Below are 24,349 nucleotides of genomic sequence, written 5' to 3' on the forward strand. Positions count from 1 at the left end.
GCCAAGAAATGTATTGTTATCCCCTTTGGGAAAAAACATGTATCCATGAATTACCATATAGGTGGCAGTACACTAAACACAGAAAGTGTGATAAGAGGCTTAGGGACACAGGTGGACAGTGGTCTCACCTTCGATAACCACATCGCCACAACAGTCAGGAAATCCTACTATGTGGCACACCTCATCACGAAGGGCTTTTCATCCAGAAAAAAGGAGGTCATTGTCCCACTGTACTCATCCCTGATTAGACCCATTATAGAATACAACGCCCCATTTGGTATGTACCTCTCAAGACATCTGCAACAACTGGAAAGGCCTCAGAAATACCTCACTAAAAGAATCACAGGCCTAAAGCAGATGCCCTACGCCACCGCCTTAAAAACTCCAGCTATACTCTGTCGCATATCGTCTACTCAGAGGCGATCTCTGCTTAACATACAAGGCCATGTCAAACCCAGAGCTGTTGGACATGCTACACTTAAAGAAATCCCAATCCCTCAGAGCTACACGCTCTAGGGATCTAAACCTTATCATCACAATAAACAAAACATGCTGGAGGGATAGGTTCCTGACCCAGAGACTCCCCAGACTCTGGAATAGATTGCCCATACATGTCAAGCAGAGTGCCTCTTTGGACCTCTTCAAGAGGAACCTTGACGATTGGATGGGAGAAAGGAAATTCACCCCAGGGATCACGTCAGTCGCCCTGCTAGACAGGGGTCCAGGAAAGTAAATAATGTGGGAAGAAATAGCCAGGGAATTGTTATGGCTAGACTTGTATAGGCCCTAGGGCTGATAGCCTAGTACCAACCTATGAACCTATGAACCTGAAGAATGAGAGAATGGCTTAGAGCCCATCTGGCCTTCACTACTCATAAGGTCAAGGCACCAGAGCTGTATACTAATCTGGCCCTTACATGCCTCCTTATGATCCTGGAAGAAGAAACATAAGCTAGAAAACAAATTCCCTGGGCTTCAAGAAGTAAGAGAGCACTGTAAACTATGCATTATAAAAGTCTTATAAGACTTCACTCCTAAATGTTTGACTTTATAAAGGGTAGAGTCCGTCTAATGAAGCTGGTGAATTTTTTAAAGGGTAACACAAGCCTTGAACAGTAGTCAAACTGCTCTTCAGCATAACTAGATCTTGCTAGACCATTTGATACAATACAACATGCCAGCATTATCAACAAGTTAAATCCACTCCAAATCGAGCTTGTGTAGTTAGATGGCTAGCCAAATGAATAAGGGAACAGAACCCACACTGTGAGGGTGGCAGGTGCATCCAGACAGAGCATGAAAGTAACCACTGGGGAACCATAAGAATCCATGCTGGGACTTCTGCCATTTGGAAAGTACTTCTCTGATCTTCAAGTTAAAAAATGGAGAACTCTCATTAACCAAGTGTGCAGATGATTGTAAACTGGGTGTTATACTTGATTTCCCTTCTAATATGTAGAAACTACAAAGTGAACTTACACATGTAAGTAGCTGCTGTTCTGAAAAAGGACTAAAACTAAAAGGTAAAAGATGCAAAATTGTGGCATTTGACAAACAAACTCAATACCTGTCTTGTAGTACAGAAACCACCTCCCCAAAAAAAGATGTTGTGAAATACCTTAGAACAGTCCCTCTCCTTTGACCATGTTGTAATAGTGGTCACAAAATCCTTCTATCTGGGACAGCTGATCACAAAGGATAGCTCCTCTAGATCCAAAGAAGCTCTCTATATTCTACACTGATCAAGCCTATCATCAAATATAATGCCCCCTTTGGAATGTATCATACTACACATGCCAAGCGGCTGGAGAGACTTCAAAGGTCCCTGACAAAAAAGAACATGGGTCCAAAGGGCCTGAGATACCAAAAGAGGCTGGAGGCCTTATCCCTGCATTCAGTATCCTATATACAACTTTAGGGACGATCTGTGCCTTGCCTTCTACGCCATTAGGGATCTGGCAGCCCAAGAACCCTTATTTCTCCACAGATCAAACAGTCCAGAGAACACTAGAACCAGAGAAATGAACCTGCTTCAGCAAACAAATAAATCATTGTGAACCGACAGATTTTTCATATAGTGACTATCCCTCTGAAACAAGCCTCCTCTGCAGATCAAGCAATGTGACTCACTATCCTCCTTTCGGAAGGAATTAGACAATTCAATGCACATTCGTAAATTCACCACCAGTATGACTGGCCTATAACTCTTTAAAAAAGGAGATAAGGTCTAAAGGTGGGTACTGGCAAGGCATAAATAGCCACATGCCCCAGTTGCCTTGTACATTTTATGATTCTACAACCATGCTGTGACCAGATGACGGCTGACTAAGCAGACACAGGTTGAAGATCAGAAAAGAAGTTAGGACCTGACAACTGTTGGGTTGGGTTGATGTAGGAGAAATGTGTAGACATACACTTATAGGGAGAAAAGAAGATAACACTCCAGTAACAGATTCAATGCCAAGGCAGTTGACCATCTGTGAATGGGCCATCTACTAAAACCCATATCAGAAGGCCTTGGAGGGAAACTGCATATAACAGACTCAAAGGTTTTCCCGTGATTACAATTCTCAGAAGCAGAAAGACCCAGATCATGACAAAAGGCCACTCCCCCTTGCCCTCACCCACCTCTGGACAAAAGCAGTCTTAAGAGATAATTTCTGAACAGAATTTTGGTATATGTTATTTATTAGACCTTAATGGTGTTGTTATGGAAACATTCTTTGCCTCTACCTAAAATCCTGAATACATTTGGTGAAGAAAAAAGCATTGGTTTGTTCAGTGACTTTAGAAATTCAAAGAAACTATACACTTTTTTTTAATGTCTACTACTGGATAGCTGGATTGGGAATACAAACAGTTCAACAACAGTTGAGGGACATAATACAAATATCAAATGGAACATTATTTTTGTAGGTGACTTTAATTGCATTTTATCTGACAAAGATACCAGCACTAGCTGTAAAAGGAAGAACCCTACCTCAGTCAAGGCTTTGATGTAGTTCACTGAGCTATATAATATGAGAGATATAAATGAGTTTTCAGCATCAGACTCGCTCTTTTTTATACACTTCTCACACAGGTATGGAACACAATCACAAACAAAGTATACATTTCAAATTAGATCATTAGTAGAATAGATAAAATTAAAAATAAAACTTTTATTGAAAATTAATCATATAGGTAACACCTCAGAGATTTTTGTATGGGACTCTTTAAAAGCATACCTTTTTGGCACAATTACAAGTTGGTATACACAAAAAAAGGAACAATGGGACAAAGAACTGATACATTTACAGGAGAAATTTAATAAGTTAAAATTAGATAGTCAAAAAGGAAATAACAAAGGAAGAAATAAACAGCTTAAACAGTACATATTTAGAAATCTTACAACACAGAACTATGATAAAATTTAGAAAACATTAAAATAACTAATTACTCCACAAATCCTAAATCCATGCATAAATTGGATACTAGAACAAAAATAATTGTTAGATCGAATCACATCAAAGAATTATACTTCCCAAGTAGTAAAAAGAAGCTTACTGAAATAGAAGATATTCTGGATGTTTTCAGGTCTCATTTAAATAAGATTAATCAACACAAACCAACAATGTTTACACGTGATCTAATTAAAACATTTATAAAAAAATACACTGAAAATAAACTGTCAGAAGATCAGATAATAAAAATAAATGACAAGCCTATATCAATGTCTGAGAGCAAAATTCAAATTAATAAATTAAACCGAACAAGACACACAGTAATGACAGTATACCTGAGCTATACAAAATGATGACCAAGGATGCTTTGAGTATTTCACTAGAGGTATTTTCAATAGTTAAAGGACTTACAAATGTACCACTATCCTGGAAATACACCCTAATATCCCTGATTTTAAAACCTAATAAGGACTCAACACAATGTTTTTTCATATAGACCAATTTCATTATTAAATGTAGATGACAAAACATTCATGGCAATCTATGCGTCTAGAATAAAACAATTTCTTCCAATGCTGATAAACGATGATCAGACTAGGTTTATAATGAACAAGAACACTTATGATAACATCAAGAGAATACTATCAATAAATGATTATACTAATAATTAAAAAAAAAGAACTATCTTGTGTTAGTCTGGATATCAACAGTGCATTTGATTCAGTTAATTGGGAGTACTTACTATTAATACTGGAGGAATGTAATTTTTCAAATAATTTCTTACAATTAATCAAACTTCTCTATGAAAACTCTTGCATACATTAAGACAGACTCCTATACTTCCCAATCAATCATAATTACTAAAAGTACTAAACAGGGTTGTCCCTTGTCCTCATTGCTTTTTGCTCTAGTCATGAAACTTTTTGCAAATGATATAAGATCAAATAAAAACATCAAAGGCATACTAATAAATAATGATTTAATCCCCAAAATACAATTATTTGCAGATGCATCCTATTAACTTTGACCAGTTACAATTCTTCTCTTACTGCAGTATTCTAAGCAATAAAAATATTCCAAAAGAAATCGGGACTCCGTTTTAATGAAAATAAGACTAAAATACTACCCGTTAATTACAATATTAATAAAACAGGTAAGAAATTACATAAATACATTATGTAAGATGGTAAAATCACTTACTTAGGGATAATCTTGTATGATAATATTAAAGATATAACTCTCAATTATAATAACTTAAATTCCATAAAACAAACTCTTAATAAATGGAATACATTTTTTCACTATGGAAGAGAGGCTCTTCTTAATTAAAATGACTATCCTTCCTATAATTCTATATATAATACAATCTTTATCCCTCCAATTCCCCCCAAAAATATAACAGAGTATAATTCTTTGTTTCTTAAATTTTTGTGGATTCCTAATAAGCCGAGGAGATTGGCTTTAAAGCATCACATTAGATATTGGGCATTGGGTGGTACTGTTCTTCCAGATTTAGAATTAAATTCCTTGGCCTCAATTGTTAAGACAATAATTTCTTGGTTAAATAACAATTATAATCCCAAATGGATAAATGTTCAGGGACGTATTTGGTATAAATCCAATAATTTAACAAAATCATATTATATTAAAATAGCTACTAACACATTTCATTGATTAGTAAAAGACTATTTTATAGAAAACAAAAACAAACCAGTTAACTCTTACATTAATACGATAATCCCCTTAATTTAATTTAATTTTCAGGAACCCTGAATATAACTCATGGATTTTCTTTGCATCTCCGATTGCCTATACTCAAAATAGTACTAATACATTTAATTTAACAACAATGACTACATTTAAAGACAAAAACCTATTACACTGGTATCAATTACTAGACAATGGGAAGTTACAAAATGTTGATCATATCATTAACAAGTCTGAGTTAAGCAAAGATATGTGGTTAGAAATTCAAAATTGCAGACAATTTTTTGAACATAAGATTAATCTAATGCAACCAATAGTTAAACATTCTTTCCCCACATTCATTGATTTACTCATTATTCTAATGCACCAGAATATAATTGGAAATGGACCACTATATAAAATATATAAGGTACTTATGAAATCAACAGTATTTCACAGAGAAAACTATTGGGATTATTTTAGACTTGTTAATAACTCCCCAAGTGAAGATGATAAAAACTAATACTCCAGTCTTCAAAACATACTTCATGACTAAGGTGAAAGATATTCTCTTGGAAGTTCTTACACAGAACCTTTATCACACCACAAAAAGTTGAACTGATGTATAATAAAGACATAGGATGCTGGGGATGTGAACTAAATGTTAGGCTGACTGGCAGCATATGTTTTACAACTGTATAAAACTTAGAACATATTGGGATAATATGAATTGTCTCTTGCAGTCTGTTTTTAATGATACATGCATGCTGACCAAATCTCTTAGTTTACTTAACGCACCTATTCCCACTAGTGTCACAAAAATAAAATACCCACTTTTAGGGAGTATCTTAACATCAGCAAGAAAATACATCACTAAGAACTGGAAGAATCAGACTACTCCGACTATGAAGGAATTTGTGCACTTGGCAACTGAAGTTTGTCATCCTGAACTTGTCAGGATCAAGACAAGAGCATTTAGAATCACCTCTTCATAAAATACATGGTTGAAATTCAAAGAACTGCTGGATAAACAGACTTTAATAATTATCAACTACTTTTATTGCATTTCTTTTTCTGTTTAAAAAGCTTTGTTTTACAGTAGACATCATTGTAAAATAGAAGTTATGTTCTTACCATAACGTTCCATGTTAGTTGTCTTCTTCTCGCCTTCTTTCTTGCTGGATAGGTTCGGAGCCAACCTCGGCTCCGACTCGGCCACTCTAAAGCTCGAGAGTTGGTTCCACCGGCTCGAGGCTGCCCCTATATCCCACAATGCTAGGCGTGAATTACCTCAGATCTCGTTTGTGAGCTAGGCCCAGCTAAAAATACAACCAGAAATACTGGAAAGGGAGTCCACCTCTATAAGCAAAGGGAAAGAGGAAAGGTAACCTAAATCCTGATCCAGGAAATATGCACCGCAGAGCATATAGCTATAGCAAAGAGGTGGTAGAAAGAGAGGTCATAATCAAACTCCTCCAGGTCTGTCCACGCCAGGGGGAAGGAGGTGGGACGAAGAAAGAAGGCGAGAAGAAGACAACTAACATGGAACGTTATGGTAAGAACATAACTTCTATATGTTAAGTTGTCTATCTCGCCTTCATTCTTGCTGGATGGGACCGCGTCCCTAGCACCTTGTCCCGGTGGCCTAACGGAACAGACTCTTGAGAACAGTGGTACCAAAGTTAGCTCTATGCCTAGAAGCTAAATCCAACTTATAATGTGAAATGAAAGTGTGAGGAGTAGCCCAAGTAGCCGCTGCACAAATGGTGTCAATAGGCAGTGTGTCTTGGAAGGCTATAGAAGTAGCCAAAGCTCTGGTGGAGTGGGCTTTAGGTTTGTTAGGCAGCTTTTGGTGTCTAATTTCATAAACAATAGAAATCAGAGATGTTAGCCATCTAGATAGAAACCTTAGAAACAGAAAGTCCCTTTCTGCCTACCGCATAAGATACAAACAGCTGGTCAGTTTTTCTGAATTGTTTGGTCCTATCCAAATAGTACCTTAACTGACGATGAACATCTAGCCAATGCAGTTTTTGTTCAGACCTATTAGAATATTCTGGAAAAAACACAGGAAGGTCAATGCTTTGATTAAGGTTAGAAGCAGAGGCTACCTTAGGTAAAAAGGACGGGTTAGTCCGTAAAGATACCCTGTCTTTGTGGAACAACAGATATGGTGGTCGACAGCTGAGTGCATGAAGTTCTGAAACTCTTCTAGCTGAAGTAATAGCTACCAGAAAGAGAGTCTTCCATGATAGCAATTTTAAAGAACAGGAAGCTGCAGGTTCGAAAGGGGGGAGAATCAGAGAACTGAGAACTAAATTAAGGTCCCAAGGGGGAGGAGGATTTCTTATAGGAGGTCTGAGTAGAAAAACTCCTTTCAAAAAGGCTTTGCAAAGCTTGTGGGACATTATGGCAGACTCTGAAATGCCCACATGAAAGTTAGATATAGCTACCAATTGAACTTTGAGAGTAGAAGGAGATGAACCTGCATGAAAGATTTCAGCTAGAAAATCAAGAACCATATGAATGGGAGCAGCGAAAGGATCTAAGTCCCTTCCTTGAGCCCAATAGGCAAAACGTTTCCACTTACTCAGATAAATCTTTCGAGTGGAAGATTTGTGGGAAGCTATCAAAATATCTCGAACAGAGTGAGATATTTGAGGAAGCCTGGCTAAGGTTGGAACTGGAGGAACCAAGCAGTGAGGTTCAGAGAGGGGAGGGAGCGATGTAACTGACCCGACTGATGGATCAAAAGATCTGGAACTAGGTCCAGATGCCAAGGTTGCTCCAACAGAAATTGATGTAGAAAGGGGAACCAAACCTGTCGAGGCCAGTAAGGAGCAATGAGGATCAATGAGGCCTTCTGAGCGATAGCTTTCTGTATCACTTGAGAGATTAGTGGGAAGGGAGGAAATGCATACAGAAGTCCCCGGGCCAAACTTGGACTAGAGCGTCTCTGCTGGGCTGGTCTGGTAACGGGAATAGTGTGAAAAAATCTCTGCACTTGCTGTTTTGGGGAGTAGCAAAAAGGTCGCAGCAAGGCTGACCCCACTTGAGAAAAATTTCTCTTACAACAGAGTCTTTCAGAGACCACTCGTGAGGCATGAGGATAGCTCTGCTCAACTTGTCCGCGATTTGATTGGACTTCCCGGGGATGTGCGTTGCTATCAGAAACCGCTGAGAAGAAATCGCCCATTGCCACAGTCTGAGTGCTTCTCGACATAGGGGATAGGACCTGGTTCCGCCTTGTTTGTTGATATACCACACTACAGACATATTGTCCGTCTGGATTGCTATCGTTCCCAAGGGAAGAGAAGTCTTGAAGGGCTTGCAACGCTAAAAGCACCACTCTCATCTCTAGAACATTTATGTGCAAGTGGCATTCGTCTGGTTGCCATGTGCCCTGGACAGTTCTGCCCTGATAATGCCCCCCCCACCCGATCAGGGAGGCGTCCGTTGTCAGAGTAGCAACCGGAGGGGAAGGAACAAAGGGTCTTCCCAATAAGAGCTGAGGGGAAGACATCCACCACAGAAGATGATTCTTGCATGTTTGCGTAATCATAATGGTGTGGGACATCGGAAGTTGCTGGTATGACCATTATGTGAAGAGCATCCATTGAAGGATTCTCATGTGGAATCTGGCTAATGGAAGCAGAGGTATGGCAGCCTCCATAATCCCCAATACTTTTAGAACTAACCTGGCTTTGACTCTGTTGTTGCTGAAGAGGAGCGAGACCAGTTTGTGTATGTCTGTTATTCTCTGATCTGTTAACCTCGCAGACATGTTGACTGTGTCTAGATTTGCGCCTATGAAGGTAATAGTACGACAAGGCGACAAAACAGACTTTTCGCAATTTATTGAAATGCCTAAGTTTTGACAAATGCGAAAGGTGTAGTCCCTGGCCATTAGAAGAAGAAGCTTGGTGGGAGCTGTGAGGAGCCAGTCGTCCAAATATGGAAACACCTGGAATCCTTGACGCCTCAGGTGAGAAGCTACCACTGCCATGCATTTGGTAAACACCCGGGGGGCAGTGGTGAGACCAAAGGGCAGGGCCCTGAATTGAAAATGACTGGTTCCCAGCCTGAAGCGGAGGAATCTTCTGGAGCGCCTGTTCATTTTATGTGATAGTACGCATCCTGAAGGTCTATAGAGCACATCCAGTTTTCCTTTCCCAATAGGGGAAGGATGGACTGTAGCGTGACCATCCGAAATCTTGTTTTATTGACCGACTTGTTCAAGATACTGAGATCCAAAATTGGTCTCCAGTCCCCTGTTTTCTTTGGAACTAAAAAGAACCTGGAGTAGATTCCGGATCCTTGCTGGTCTGCTGGAACTGGCTGAATTGCTCTTTTTGTAAGCAGCTTTGAAATTTCCAAAGCTGCAAGATCCCTTTGAGCGGGTGGAACATCTGGAAGGGATTTTTTCGACTGGTTTGGAATGCGAACGAAGGGAATGGAATAGCCTTCGGAAATGCTGGACTGTACCCACTTGTCTTGAGTTAGGGATAGCCAGGCTTCTGGGTACAGTGACAATCTTCCCCCGACTGCCTCCGAAGGTGGACAGTCGGGCAACACCTCAGGGATGCTGAAAGGGCTTATCGGAAAAGGTTTCTCGATTGCCCTGGTTCTGTGGACCCCCTCTGCCTCTAGGGCAACGTCTACCATTATTGTTCCCTCCTCTGCCTCTGGAGAGAAAACGACTCTGTGCGTCAGGCAAATTCCCTTGAGATTGTTTGCGGAACCACATTTTCCCACTTTTCTGGCCTTTGGGGTAAGGTCTAGAAGGAGTAGAAAAACGGACTCCGACGGCAGACAGAGTTTTGCCATCCGTCTCGCACCTAGTCAAGGTTTCTTTCACTTGAGGACCAAAGAGAGATGATCCATCAAACGGGGAATTAGTGAAAGACGTTTTAAAGGGGTCCGCAAAATTGCATAGTCGCATCCAGGCATAAGGCGACACCTGTCCCTGCGGCTCTACTCGCTCCATCAGCCGCATGAAAGGAGGCATGGAGGAGTTAGCTATCGAATTCAGGGTAGTCAGCTGGGTGTTCATTTTGTCCTGAAAATCTGCAGCTGTAGGATCCTTCAACATCTCACTCGCTTCCTTGATCAAGTCTCTCTGGAGACGGGTGAAATGGCATAGGTAGTTCAGCTTAACGCATTGCGAAGGTCGCTGACGAAAACATCCGCTTCCCATACCTGTCCATAGACCTAGATTCTTTGTTAGTGGGATGAACAGGCACTGAAGGATCAGCTAGTTCCTTCTTGGTGGCAGCAGCTACCACCATAGCATCCACAGAAACACCTTTGGTCAGAAATTGTTTGTCAGTTGGTGCTGTTATAAATTTAGAAGGTCTCCTGGGGGTAGGGTCCACTGTGTCAGGAGCCGTCCAGGCTTTCTTTGCCACCACCTGCATGAGGGGATCAAAGGGGGACACCCAGGAGGTGGAAGGGCGAGAGCCAAACGCCTCAAGATACACAGATTCATCCTCCGAAGGGTTAAGGGCTGGCCAATTTCCCCTCTGTTTCAGGATCTCTAGAATGTCTGCAAAGGAGACATCTTCAGAAGGGGAACGGGGGGAACCCTCAGAATCCTCTAAATCTGTGTCAGAGGTGACAGACTCAGGTGAGTCTATGTGCTTCCTCTTACACTTTCTCTTCCTAGGGGGCTCCCCTGCCAATTCAGGAGAGGCCTCGGAAGAGGATGAGATCCCCACAGGGGATTCTTGAGGAGCTGGCTCTCTGCGGTCAGGGATGAGGGAGTGAGAAGACATAACCTGAGGCACCGAAGAGGGAGGGACGAACGGAGCCGACTGTGGAGTTGAACAAGGTTCCAACACACTCCGCATGACCTCGAACGCACCCCTGTCAGGCGGAGCCAGAGGTCCCCGCTCCGAGAAGCTGAGAACCTCCCTCGGCACCGATAGAGATGGCTCCGAGGCCGATGTCGGAGCCGAACTCACCAGCGCCGAAGCACCGAGAGGGAGAGGGGGGTTGGACAAGGGTCCGATGCCACTCACCCCCTTGGAACCGACGAGGGAAGTCCGGCGCCGAGATTCTTCAAAAGAAGAAATCGGAGCCGACGACGGAGCCGAAGACAAATGTATCGGCTCCGACGCTACCACAGTCTCGGTTCCGAGACGCCCCGGCTCCGAGCTCAAAGGAGTCGGAGGAGGAATATTTAGGGGAATAGGTTGAGGCATCGACTGATGAGTCGGGCTCTGAAGCATTTGGGCCAGTGCCTCGGACTTTAGAAGTCGACTCACTACCCTCTGGAGGTCATGATCCGAGAGCCTCGATGACCTGGAGGAGTGAGATCTGTGGCTCCGTTCAGACAGCAAGGGAGACGCTGGAGCCGAATGAACGGAGCCAAGGGATGGTGACCTCGACCTCTTTCTAGATGTCGACTCCGATGGTCTGATCGGAGCCGACCCAGGAATCTCCAATACCTCGGCTCCAGCCGGAGCCGAGGGAACCACAAAAGCTGCAGTCAAGGACTCATCGGCTCCAGCCGGAGCCGATGCAGTAGCAGACTTCAAAGCCTTAGGCCTCGACTCAGAAGCTGGAGTCGAGGTCTTAGAAGCCTTGGAAGGTTTTCCCGAGGTAACAGATAGGGAACCTTCAGGCTTAAGCAAACCCCTTAGTATGAGTTTGTTTTTCCTTTCCTGCAGGACTCTGGGGCTGAAGCCATGGCATACAGCACAAGAGTCCTGCAGGTGTAAAGGTCCCAGGCAGTACACACAAGATGTGTGACCGTCTGTCAGAGACATTTTCTGACAGCACGAGTCACACTTCTTGAAGCCTGAGACCTTTGAATCCTTGGACATTTTCAAGGAACCGAAGTGTAACCACACAAAAAACACACACACACCGATTACACTGTCAGAAAAAATAAGTTAAATTACTTTAAATCAAAACTTCTGAAAAGTTAAGTTGAGTTAAAGGTATAAACCCCTACCAAAAACACATACACACACTGTAAGGAATGGGAGGGCCCGAAGGCCTAAGGAAAGAACTTATTAGTTCTTAAAGAAGGGGCTGAATAAGGGTAGAAAGGATAAAATATCCACTACACTAAAGGTAAAAAGGGAAAAAAACTAAGCTAAAGGAAGTTTAAACAGTTATTAGACTAATCTAATTAAAACTGACCTGGAGCCGGTAGAAACACAACCTCTATCGCTATAGCGGCAAACGAGATCTGAGGTAATTCACGCCTAGCATTGTGGGATATAGGGGCAGCCTCGAGCCGGTGGAACCAACTCTCGAGCTTTAGAGTGGCCGAGTCGGAGCAGAGGTCGGCTCCGAACCCATCCAGCAAGAATGAAGGCGAGATAGACAACTTAACATTAGTTATTTTAGTTTATTATTGTTCTTTTAGATGTGTATATTTGTTTTATAACATTTCTATTATATACTACCGTTTTGTTGTTAAAAATTTTCAATAAGAACATTTGATTAAAAAGTTCTGTTGGTACTGCTGAACTGAATATAGAAAGAAAAGGACTTTCTTAACAATCCATATTACTCTCACACAAAGACCAATACAATCAAAAAGTACAGACACTCCATGTCCTCATTTTCAATTCCAGTTATTAATTTCTGGTAGTAACTGAGCAGACAAGACTTGATGCAAGCAAGTTTCTGGGCTCAGCTTCCATGTCAGAGTCAGAAGCTGGGGAGATCTCAGTGTAAGGATACTACTCTTCTAGCTTGGTAAGAGTCTACTGATGTGGTTTAGGCACATAGTGAGGGTGCTCTCTGGTTGCCTTCAAAATGAAGTACACCAGACAGGAACCACCAGGAACAGGCCACTTCCTAGTGAGTGCCAGGAGAAATTGAATAGATTATACCTCTCAGCTTGCTGTAGACTACCTAGGGATAGCAAGCTGTAGTAAAGCAACTGACTTCTGCTGGAGACAAACATCTGGTCTACCTTGCTCTGCTTCCTATCACCACAAATCTCAATAAGACAAGTGGTTTAGAAAATGGATGGATGGAACAAGCCAGTGTGATCTGCAAATGAAAACAGTTTACTGAAGGTTAGCATCTTGGTACTTTCAGGTGTATAATAGACTGCTGCTGTGTCACTAAAAAGTTTCAACTAACTGCTGCAGGTACCTACTCAATGACAAGGTTGTCCATTGCCTACAAATCATTTCATGTTTCAGTGTCTTAGCTGGAGTTCAAAGACTGCAACTGTAACTCTGAGGCCCTCAGTGGCTACCACAGTGTGCTCAATATAATACAGAATGATCTAATATTCTGCACCTTAGTTCACATCTTACTACAGTTTTTAGCAGGCATCTGGAGGATCACACTCACGTCTGAGAAGTCATCACAGAGCACTGCCTCGTGCCTGTTGAAAGCTGATACCCAATACCAAAATTTAATTATTGATGTATTTTTTATGTTATTTTTCTTCTCAGCTGGGTTACCACAGCCAGTGCATCTTTTCCAACCGAAAAGTATGTTTAGTGTATGTATGCGTGTGTGCATGTGTGCAAGTTTAGTCCAGAACCTCTGATATTATTTTACTGCAAAAACAACACAGACTTTTAAAGTCTCCTTCAGCTATAATGTCTTAGCTATAATGTCTCCTGGGTGCTTCACCATCTTTGTAATGTGATACAACTATTATTTTTATTATCTGTAGCAACAATGCTTCCCTAGATTATACTAACATGGAGGGTAAAATGCAGAAAAGTCATACGGGCTTGCCATTATCTATTATGAAAACCATATTTATGTGAATTTTCATGTAAAGTAATAAAAACAAGCATTACCGTACATACTATATTAATCAGCTCTACAATCTACAGGCACTGTTAATCATGTATTAGGTCAGAAAAAATAGTTAGTGCACAGAAGCACATCTGGTACAACTAGCACCCCGGGCAGGTACTATGAACCAGCGCCCCACCCCTTCAGCTCTTCTAGTGAAAAGCACTTTACTGTAATAAGCAGGTACATATACATGATCAGCTTATTACAGAAAGATATACAAAAAAAATTTCACACTCCTTCTAATGGCATACCAACCAGGTGGCCAGCTGCATGAAACACCCACCTCCCTCCTGACCCAACCATTCAAGTCCCATTTCTGTGCCCTTCCACCAACCTTCCTTTAACATATTTAATTAAAACATTTTTTTTTCTTTTAAACTGTGGTAAAGACTTGTTACAGTATATACCGTCCACATGGAGTACTACAGCACTCGTGTTTTAGTTTAAAAAAAAATAATAATTTCTTCTTTATAAACTGTAATAAACTGCTTGCTACAAATGTAGCAAACAGTTGCTACAGTTTATACCCTGCCTGCACGGAACATTACAGTGTTCAAGTTTTAGATAAAAAAAGATATTTTTTTTACTTTTACATTTGACCGCAAATGTAACAACAGCTTCTAAAAGCATTACAGAGCGATCGGGATCAGCTGATCATGCCAGCAACACTGTGCACCCAGGGCAGGGCAGTTACTACGCTACTGTTAATGTATTAGGAAACTACAAATGGCATAGATATAGCTTAAAACACTTTGCTCCCTGCTAGTGTAGATGAAAAAGGCTCTAGGTGACTGAGGAAAAGAAATCGTTCAATCACTTCATATACAACATGCCTGCTTTTTTATCCCAGGTTTTAAATTAGATTAGCAATGTATATCCTGTCTAGTCCACCACATACTACTTGAAAGTGTCCCCAGAAAACTTATTTACAGTGATCAACATAGCTGACGATAGGCACCAAAAAATACCCCCAATCAGCCATGACTGTGTGGGGGCCCTGTAAAAGCTGGAGATGCATGGGAGGCACAAGAGGAAGGAAAAGACACATTTTTGCTGCCCATGGTGATGATCTCAGTGATTACATACTAAGATTTACATACAGTAATCACTCCTGATTTTCTGGAAAGGTTTTCCCTTTCATGGAGTTTTATAACACTGGATACATCCACATCTCATGTGTTATGGATTCAGAAGAATATCCCTGACTTTGCTTTATATTTTTTGTCTTGTCCCTCATAAAATTTGTGAGTTTCTGGTCAATCAGTGAAAATAACAATCATTCAATTTACCAGGCATTAGAGTTTCATACTTATTGTTCAGAAAATGCATGTTGATATAAATCCTGTTGTTCTATTAATTTTAAGTGAAATTTAGCAATATTTAATTAATCTCTAGTTAACAGGTTAGTACTAAGCTAACTGCCCTTTTGGGCCATTTTAAGCCTAGCCAATTACCACATCTGAGAATCAAACACTATACCTTGTGTCTGTAAGGTAAACACCCTAAACATTATGCCAAACTCCCAATTGGTTACCTAGTTCATGACTTTGCTCCTCATTATGTTTAGTTTTGTCCAGAATTCTTCAGCAAAGACGTTCAGAGGTATGGTGGGATATTCTCTTTTTTTTTTAACTAATATCCATGGTAAATAATACTGAATTATATTAATTCACCAAAATAACATTTTGTGTACAGAAAGAAACTGTTGTTAACCATGCAGTAAATATCCTAGGTGAAGTTGATAAATAAGTGTTCCAGATTTTCCTATTTTGTTCATTTTTATAAGTAGTAGCGTTCCCCATTTTGGAGACAAAATGTTGGTAGCTATGCCAAAAATGAATGGGGATTTCTAAATGTGGCTCTTTTGGGATTGAACAACACTTTTTCCTTTTTCTGTGTCCTATTTAACATAATGAATGCCTGCATAATGTCATTTTTTCACTCTCACCTACTTGCATGAGGTTTGTGTCTCGGATTTGCATGTCTCTATCAGTATAGGTGAGTGTGATTGTGTATGGGTTGAGTGGCCCCATGTGTTTGGGTATTCACCTCTGCATGAGTTTCTGTCTCTGTCTCTCTCTGGGTGGATATGCATTTGGCTGTGAATGTGGCTCTGCAGGTTTGTATGTAAGCACAAGTGGCTGTTAGTGGATTTTTGTGTGACCCTGTGAATGTAGATGACTGTGAGTTTGAGTGGTCCACTGTGAGGCAGACTGCCTTAATGTGGTACAGAGGCTTTTTATAATGCAACATTGCTACTAAATGCCAATTAGCATCATTGTCTAGGTGTCAGTAAGTGTTTCTCTGTCAGACTGGCTACCTTTATGTAGTACAGAGGCTTGATGTAACAACACTGCCACTACATGCCAGTCAGTGTGTCAGTATGAATGACCCGCTGTGGAACTGGCTACCTTAAAGTGGTGCAACGGTTTCTCACAGTGTAACACAACTGCAGCTAAATGCCAGTCAGTATGTGAGATAATGGTCCTCTTTTTAACCTGGCTACCTTGTGGTACATTGGTATGGTTGGCCTTATACTTAAGCAATCAAGACAGTCACCTAGGACTCTATGCAGTAAAGGGAGCTTTTCTGACTTCTCACTCAATGTTTAGCTTTTATTTCATCAAACTAAATAATGCTCTGACTGTTCAAAATAGCAACACACTACAGCTTCAAGCAAAGCATTTCACACTTCTTAATTTCCAGGCTATTGGCTTGGTTCTACCAGTAAGTCTTTGCTCTGTAATTTACTGTCTTGGTTGTAGAGGGTGGGACCACTCAGAAAGCATGGGAACTTTGAACAAAGTAGTAATGAGTGCAACAGCATGGGGATTTTTATATGGAGGGTCTGAAAAATAATACATGGTCGGTGCGTATCTTACATTTACACAGAATGGAGTTGTTTGTAGCATGTCAGTCTTTCTAATCCCTGCCAACCAGATATTTATACCTCACAACTGTCACTGATTTCAAAGAACCTCATGGATCTTGCCTCGTATCCTTGGTCAGCTCCTAGCAAAATTTGGGGGTTTCTCATAAATTATCTGTTGCAGTCAGAAAATAATGTCAGACATATCAGTTTTAGACTTTGCATCTCTCAGAAAGTGCATAATAATTCTAAAACCTGTTACTCCAGCAACTTTCTAAGTATTTAAGTGCAATATTTTAATATCTGTTCCAGACTTTGTGGCTCTGTCTTGGATTTTGCAGTAAAGGGTTGACAATTATTTGACTGCGAACCTTAATCACAAACCTCAGAGGTGTGCATAGAATTGGGCATCTGAGACAATGTGGTTATTACTTCTTTAACTTTTCTCACAAACCTCTGAGGTATGTACAATGTAATGTTTAGGAGCAGCAATAGCTGGAATACTTTATAGTGATCATTTTTTTTTTTTTTTACTTTTTTCACAATCAAACATCAAATGCATATAAAGGTAGCAATCTTTTGGGGGTAGCGTAAGGAGACATGTTATTGATATACATCTGACAGCAACAAATTATTGTGTTCTATTAGTTTCTTCAGTTTCACCTCAAAATGACATCAGATAGATATACAGAAATGGTTGCCTTTTGGTAGTAAGGGTGAGGAGATGTACTGTGTATATGTATGACAGCAGGCACTTGAAATACATTTTTGTGGTCATTTTGGGCCTCTGCTTTCATCCCAATATAACACCAAAGGGATACACAGAAGGTGGCAGTCTTTTTTCCTGGAGGGGGTGGGATACAGAAGCATGCGCTTATTCGCAGATTTGGGGCCAGATTTATTACTATCTACACTTAGTGTACAAGTATACACAATATATATTCAAAAATATCCCTACCACATTTTTGTGCTGTCTAATCATTCAGAAACACTACACTAAGTGTAGATGTGGTCTACACATTGTGGTAACCTTTATGAATCCTCCTCGAGGTTGCAAGAAAATCAGTAGGAAAATTAAAATTATGAGGAAGAAAGTGGAAGTTATGCTTTTGTTGTTTATTCACTCAGAATGGTGTACACAGAGTAGGCGCATCCGGCCGTTAATGTATCCTCACAAATATTTTTCTTCTCAGTTTATTCTTAAATACAGTTTTGTCAGATTTGAACAGTAAACCCTGGAAACAATGCGACTCATCCTTGAAAACAAAATTAAGACTGAATTTATTTCCCTTACTCATGATTTTTGCTCAGGCCATCACTGGATCAAGATGCTGGAAAAATTCTTCTCACAGCATCTGTAATCTTCCGGCTTCTGGGAACCTGGTGGTTCCCAGACATGTAACAGTTATTTTTGTGCAGTCTTGGCCAGTTAGGGTATACAATCACACTTTCCACCGTGATGGAGCAAGAAGAAACTATAAATTAACAATAAATCAGCTTTTGGCCCAAATGAAGTTGAAAGAAGTTATTTTATGCAAAATCAAACAAACTAATATCAAACTAGCACTTCAGCTTTTGCCTTCAATGTCTAATGACTGCAACAAATTTATTCCTTTTATATCATCATCTACCAAACAAAAAGGTCCTTCAAGCATTAAAAACACAGTAATTAAATTACTATAAATCACAATAAATATTTCATTACTAATTCACTATTAAGACCATTATGAAAAGTATCAAATCTAAAAAAATTCTTTACTTCTTTTGCAACAAGATATCTGAAACATTAATATATACATCATAATTCTTAAAAAATAAATAATATAAAACTTCTAACAAAGAACTATCTGAAAAAAAATGTTCCTTTTGAAAGTGCATGTCAAAAGGATTTTTCTGGGACTTATTTTTTTTTATCCCTTAGATGCTCTACAGTTTATTCCCTTGAATTGCATGAACACTTTACAGTAAACTACTGCTTTCACATAATCTGTAAAAGATACTGGAAAACAGTTTTGTCCATTGATGTTATTGCAATGAAGCAGTATCCAAATATCCACATGCACAGCAGCCTTTACATTATCCTATCACACTGCTGGTTATAATCAGTATGCACAAATCTATCCATTAAACTGAGTGAATACTTATAAGAGAATTTCAAATTACAGTTTAACATAGTTATCAAAATATCATTAGCTTCAATAAGCCATTGTTTTAAAAAAATATGTACTACCCAGGTCCATGAATAGGGCATAATGTGTCACAAAATATACATCACTATTATTCATTATGTTTTTATTTTCCCATCTACTTTTCCTATTTTCAACCTGATTACAATTATCCTGTAGTTTCCTTAAAGCCTGTTGGGGATAAACTCTTCTTTTCAAATGTTGCACTATTTCTAGGGCTACTTTCTGAAAAATCACACACTTCTGAACATAAAGAATTTACTCTAAAGAATTCATAATAAGGGACTTAGTTAAATGCAGTGCATACGCCACAGAAGCATAAAGAAAAAAAAAATGTTTTGATAGGCTTCCTATAAAAGGTGGTACATATTTTTATTTCCTTTACAATTACTTTAACATCTAAATATTCTATAATCCATTTTTGTACAAGTGAATGACAAACCAAAATCACTTATTTGTATTTGATTACAAAAAAAACTGAAATTCTTCCTTCTCTCCTTTAAATATAAAAAAATAGTAAACTGTGTAAATTACTTCTTCCTCAAACCTATCCACAGACAAATTGGCAAATACTAGTGCAAACTTAACACCCATAGCTGTTCTACAAATTTTTCTAAAATATTTACCAAGAAAATAAAAAACAATTACTCCCTTAAACTTCAATCAATTGCAATACATATTTTGCTTTGGGTGCATCCCCCATATAAAAATGTAGCTCTAATACCCAAAATACACTGTATAGAAGTATATAGATCACACGCATCAACTAACAAATCTACAGTCCAGTCTCCCTGCACTTCTTTCAATATCTGCAAAAAATGAAATGCATCTCAAACATAAGATTGTAAGGTTTTGGCATATGATCAAAGCAATAAATGTAATACTATACCAACCCATTCTCCTGGACCCCTCCCACTTCTGGGAGACTATAGGTCTTACTGGTGGACAGTTCAGGTCGTAACAGAAATCAAGTGTTAACCCATTTTTTTCTGCAATATTCTTTTTTTTTTCTTTTTTTTTTTTAAAACAGGTTTATTGTTTTAACATACAAAAGAAATATCATAACAATTTTATACAAGTAATTAAAAATAGATATGATTATAACATTCAACAAAACAACCAAAATATTTACAAAGACATCCACTACAATCAGATCAATTAATTAAATTAAAATACCATGCTATTGAAATTAAGATTTTTTTAACAGATTTTGTAAATTATCCCATACAATATAATAAGATGTTTTTCTAGTTGTTCTTAACCTAATTGTGTTTATTTCCATATGGCACACTATATTCATAACATTTTTTAAATTCATTGAATGAAAGAGGTGTATCTGAAATCCAATTTCTTGTTATTATTTTCCTAGCCACTGCTAGAATAGACCATAACAAGGGAAGCTTAACCTTTTTAACACTTTGAGGTACAGGTGTATTGAATAATATAAGAGATTTAGAAATAATGAAATTATCTGTAAAAAGAGCCTGTAAAAATTCATTAATTGACTTCCAGTATTCTTTCAATTTTATACAGTCATAAAACATATGAGCCCAGTCAGCATTCATTTCTACATTACATCTTTTACATAGATTATCTTTATTATTTATTTTATTCATCATCAAAGGTGTATAAAAAGATCTATGTAAAAATTTCCATGTATAAAGTCTCCAGACAATGGAAGGCGTAGTTCTATAGGCAGATTCCAATATATATTGTTTATCTTGTTGATTTGGTGGGTCCCCATTAATGGAAGTGAAATAATTCCAGTATGTATCTTCACTGTAAAAGGTTTCCTGTCTGATAATTTTATGTATGTATGAAAGCTTACCTTTATCAGAAACTTTATGTTGTAAATTTAATATTAAGTAATCAATCAGTGTTGGAATAGATTCTTTAACTGTTATAGACATTAGATCTATTTTATTAATGAGATGTTGTCTAAAGGTCTGAACCTCTAACCAGCAAGTTTCTCTTAGATCAAATTCTTGTTTTAAGAAATCTAGATTTTTAACTTTATTATCAGATATCAACTGATACCAGTACTTTAGATCATTATCTATAGCTAAATGAGTTCCTTCAGAAGTAGATGACAAAAGCATACCCTGAGTATACATTATAGGGAATATAATAAAATTCCATTCCCTATATTTAGGGTGCATGAATATAAAGTTACGATAGCTAATAATAATATTTAGTGGGTAACATACCATACGTTTAGGTGTAATAAGTGAAGTGCAAAATTCCTTTAGTAACCATAACATGGAGTTATTTACAATCATTTTCTTATGTGTTAAGGAGATTTTCATGAAGTGCATACTAATTAGCTCCCAGTAATCTTTCCATTTTGCAACATATGACTGATCTATTAATAAAGTAATAACTTTTACAATAGAAGATATAGTACATAAATTAAAGTCTGGAAAATAAATATCCCCTTGAGACCAGCTATTAGTATGTTTCTTTAATGCAATCCTAGGTCTATTAGGTGCCCATAGGAAATTTAACATTAGTGTATTCAGTTTCTTGATAATTATTTTTGTTTGTGGAAGTATTATTGATTGTATTAAGTATAAAATCTTGGGGAATATAATCATTTTAATAATTGTAAGTCTCTCCTCCATAGTAAAAAACATATTATTCCAGGTATTAAAAAGATTTTGTATATTAAGAAAACAGGTATTATAATTATTATATATAATGGATTTAATATCGTTAGATAGTATTATACCTAAATAAGTTATCTGACCTGAATTGGGTACATATTTAGTAAAATCACTAATGAGAATATTTTTTCGTGTATATATAGGTAGTATTTTAGTTTTTTCTTCATTGAATATTAAACCAGAAATACTTTTAAAATTCATCATTTTGTCAAATAGACTGCATAGAAGAATTAGATCCTGCTGATGTAATTAGAACATCATCTGCAAAAAGTTGAATTTTAGATGTTGTATTTTCATCTATTTCAAAACCCTCTATGTCAGTGCTGTTTCTGATCAAATTAGCCCAAGGCTCCATTACTAAAGTGAATAATAGTGGAGAAAGTGGACATCCTTGTTTTGTACCTTTAAAAATGGGTATTTTTTGTGAGACATATGTTCCTACCTTAATATATGCCAATGTTCCTTTGTATAAATGCTGAATTAGATTTACAAATGCATCTGAGAAGTTTGTGCACTTCAGTAAGGTAAACAGATAGTCCCAACTTACTGAATCAAATGCTGAACTTATATCAAGACTAATAAGTGTCAAATCTTTCTTTTTCCTATTTGCAAAATCAATTAATGTTAAAGTTCTTCTTATATTATCAAAAGTATTTCTATTTACAATGAATCCTGTCCGATCTAAATCTATAATGCCGGGAATAACTGTCTTCAATCTATCAGCAAAAATACTCAGAACATTTTATAATCAACATTAAGTAATGAGATGGGCCTATATGAAGTACATCTAGCTGGATCTTTATTAGGTTTTAAAATTGGCGAAATAAATGTATATTGCCAAGATGGGGGGGTTATTAACTCAGTTTGGGCCAAAATAAAAACCTTGTGTATTAATGAATCTGTACTTTTAGAAAAGATTTTATATATCTCTGGTATAATACCATCATTACCCGGTGCTTTGTTTGATTTAAGCCTATTTATTTGTGCAATAACCTCTGTATATGAAATACTTTTGTCCAATAGTTTAATCTGTTGTTTATTAAGCTTTTTATTCATGTTTGTGGTTATAAACTCCTTTATTTTATCTTTAAGTTCCATGTTAATGTTATTATTGTTAATATTGTGAAAGTGATTTCTAAATTCATCTAGTATTTCTGGTAGACTAGAAACATTCTTCTTTTTCCTTAGAGAAAAGATTTCTTTGATATGATTTTGTTTATTCAACCTTTTTGTTTTATTTTAAAGTCTATGTAAGTATTTGGGACTTATTGAGTAAGACAAAAACTTGTATTTCTCTAAAGTTATTTTAACTTTATGGGTTAAAATTTCTTTGTATTTCTCATTTAGTTTGTTTATTTATTCAATAACTTTCTTGTCCATAATATTTTCTTTATTATTATGTTTATAAGAGTCTAATTTACTTTGAATATCTAACAATTCCTTATCCCAAGATTTCCTTTTATTATTGTACCATCTGATACTTTGTCCATATAGATATGATTTTAAGGCATCCCAAACATAGACAATGGAGACTTCAGGAGCATTATTTATGTCAAAAAAATGTTGTACTTCTGAAAGTATATATTCTTTATAGTCTTTTAGCTGAGTTAAGTATGCTGGTATCCTTTTGATCTGAACATTGTGAGTATTTTTTATCATGAACTCAAAAACAATTGAATTATGATCAGATATAGGACATGAAATGATTCTGGAATTAATTAAATCTGTTACCATCTGGTTAGAAATGAAGACCCTATCTATTTTTGAATAAGTTTTATATCTGTTAGAAAAAAAGGTGTATGGTAATGATTTTGAATCTATCTGATTATTAATATCATTCAAATGATAAGAATTAGCAAAATCATTTAAATGTTTTGCATTAGGTGTAATTCTTCTTTTTCCTACAGTGGTAGTATCACTTTCATGTAGTATACAATTAAAGTCACCAGCTAATATAATATCTCCTATAGAGAATGATATGATCTTATCAAGATGGTGTTTCACTGTATTAATACCAATTCCAGGTATCCAATATACATTAATTAATGTGCAAGTCTTCCCATTAATTTGTATTGTAACCATACAAAACATTCCTTTGTCATCCTGATAAGACTTGATGGTTTTAGGAATGGGCATACTTTTATTCCATAAAATAGCCACCCCTCTTTTTTTCTGAGTGTGCTCTGAACTAACCAATACTGTATATTTGTTTGTGGCTAGTTTATCAATATCTTTTTTCAATAGATGGGTTTCTTGCAGGAAGACTAAGCTGGCCTTATGTAAATTAATATATCTTATTAGGCTTGCCCTTTTACACGGATTATTCAATCCATTAATGTTTAAAGAAATTCCTTTTAAAGATGTCATTTGGCATTTATAAAACTTAAAAATCTTATGATCAAAATAACAATTAACATAATAAGTAATGTTACATCTTCTCCTTTAGGCGCACCATTAAATATAACTGTATTTATTGAATCTCTTATGGGATTTTGTATAGGATTCAATTTTGTTTGTAGGGACAGTGAGTTTACAAAATGTATTGTGGATGTCAAAACTATATACATATAACAATGAACAAGTGAAAATAATGTAAGGATTAAACCTTGCATCCAGCCTGGAGTTAAAAACTCCAACTTAGAGTAGTATTTACCACTCAAGTTTACCCCCTACCCTAAGCAGCAGTGCCTCAGCTACCACCTTATCAATTTAATACTG

General features: G+C 37.6%; 1 protein-coding gene across 1 annotated transcript in view; it reads right to left on the bottom strand.

Moving 5' to 3' along the window:
* LOC122797661 (leucine-rich repeat serine/threonine-protein kinase 2-like) overlaps positions 1–24,349 on the bottom strand; it is a 485,842-nt gene that overhangs the window by 343,447 nt on the left and 118,046 nt on the right. The window lies entirely within an intron of this gene.

Source organism: Protopterus annectens, chromosome 3.part1, assembly GCF_019279795.1.
Source record: "Protopterus annectens isolate FY-2018-M chromosome 3.part1, PAN1.0, whole genome shotgun sequence".
Classification (NCBI taxonomy): Eukaryota; Metazoa; Chordata; order Ceratodontiformes; family Protopteridae; genus Protopterus; species Protopterus annectens.